This window comes from Dermacentor andersoni, chromosome 10 (genome assembly GCF_023375885.2).
Source record: "Dermacentor andersoni chromosome 10, qqDerAnde1_hic_scaffold, whole genome shotgun sequence".
Classification (NCBI taxonomy): domain Eukaryota; kingdom Metazoa; phylum Arthropoda; class Arachnida; order Ixodida; family Ixodidae; genus Dermacentor; species Dermacentor andersoni.
In genome coordinates, this window is record NC_092823.1 from 61,775,058 (window position 1) to 61,777,266 (window position 2,209).

Here is a 2,209-nt window from a genome sequence, read left to right on the forward strand (position 1 = left end):
CTATCGCTGCCCTGTTTCTTGGAAAAAGTCTGGAAGGCTGGGCACGACTCGTGCTGTATAGCTGGTGCTTGTGGGCCATCGTGCTTTATGGAATTTCATTGCTTCATCGCTTATTTTGCCTGAGGCTGAAAAGGAGTAGGGGCTTTGAAACCCACACAATCAAATTATTATGTTAGATTTGAGGTTCCTTTCTGCAAGCAGCAGAATAATTTTCGGCTCGCATGTTGATGCCAGCATTGTCTACAGATCGGTAATGTTTTCTTACTCTTCAGAAAGCTTTCAGTGCCCTTTTAACAGGATTCTAAAAGGGATAGTTACATTAGATTAGTAAAGTAAGCTTCTGAATGAATGTGTGTTGCTTAGTGCCGTAAGGGCCAGTTGTGGCCAAAGGGCGCCATAAATTAAGCTTCTGCAATAGCAAAACAGTGACTTAGCAGGATGGGAAGTTTGGTAAGCCAGAAACGATGCAGACATGAAAGATGAATGGGAACGCCATGTAGAAGTTCTTGCACCACCGTGCAATGTCTTCACGGTTTTTGTCATTGTCTGCTCAGGTTTAGTGAATTGTTCATTAGTAAAGAAGGACTAAGTTAAATATGAATAGAACCACAGACTCTGCCTTGGAAGCTTTGATAACATTTTCTATGCCAACATAGCCCAATGCAAGATTGACCTATATTTTCACTATTACTAAATGAGTCTTTTTCCCAAAAAAGAGTGACGATGCAGTTTTCAGAGAATAGTTTACCACTATAAATTGGTCAAGCATTTTTTCTAATGTCTTATGAACGTACAGTCAAAGCCGTTCAGAAGACTTGAAGGGCCCCTCACCAGTCCCCATAGCAAATTTTAGTTATACGCTGGAAGTTGTTACGTGTTCTCTAAGGAGCGTTCCACCGCAAACATTCTTCATGTCGGCTCATCAATATCTGAGATAGAAATATTTCAGTGCCGCGAACCTATGATTTCAGCAGGTGGGCTCCAGTGCATAGGGAGACTCCCTCTTCACTCGCCCCGTCTAGCCTTCGCAAGTGAAAATCCTTCCCTTCGTTCTCCTATGCCAGACCTCGAGGATCGCGTGACACATACGTCATGGACCTCGCCTTCACTTTTTTTTTCTCCTCACTTCTTTGTTTCGATGATGCGCATTTCCTCTGGCGGCGATGTGTGCAAGCTGTTATCGTTTCTCCGAGCGTATGATTTTGCACGCCGTGCACAAGGACACATGACTAGCAGTATAATTCGATGCTACACGAATACTGAGGCAGAACAAGCGGATTGCAGAGCATAATCATGCGCTGGAGCTTGGTGGAAAATGCCATAGTTTTGGTACCTGTGCACGTGACCTCACGACCGCGGGAACAAGCTGACGAAGCGGTAGTACATCTCTCTTGCTTCGTTGCGAAGTAAAGCAAAAAACCTGCAGGCAATCCGTTCGTGTGTTTTATTATTTATGTAAACTTAAGTTCGTCAGTTTAAGCAACAGATCACACAAATAACAGATCGTGCATTGATTAATTCTGGAAGTCGCGTGTCACCATGAGCGACGTCATACTGCAGACTCGAGTACCTAGGCGCAGGGACACGAGTACGTCATCCTCCGGCTTGGAGCGTGGCGGTCGCGAGGAGAAGGAAAAACGGCGTTCTGCTTGGAATTTCAGATCTTTCTGCGATGCGTAGCGATGTAATACTTTGCACATATGATTGTTATCATGCATTGTATGCTCTGCGCTTGTCAGCTCAATATGGCCAGATCTGGTGAGGGGCCCTTTAAGGTATGTACTTTTTTGCTTCAAATTGGAACTACGTGGTGCAGTTTAAGGGATCTAACATCATGCAAGTTGTAAATAATTTTGAGAGCAGTGTCTGAGACCACAAAATATGTGCAAACAGGCGCAGGCTACAGGGGGGCATGGTCTTGATTAACTGATCCCTAGGCCATGATCTTGATTAACTTGTAAGCCTGTGCTCCACAGGTTGAAAGCTGGGTCATCATGAATATACAATGTTACAATTTAGCGGTTATGTGCTTCATTTAGTGCTGCTGATGTTTCATTCACACGCAGAGCAATTGACTGCTGCCCGGCGGCAAACCGAGCCACACCAGCCTAGGCTAAGTTTTCTGTACGGCGGCGAAGTCAGTGAAGCAGACGAAAGCCGCCGACCAGGTTAAGTACTGCCAACCTACCCTCCTCCTCCACGCTCCTCT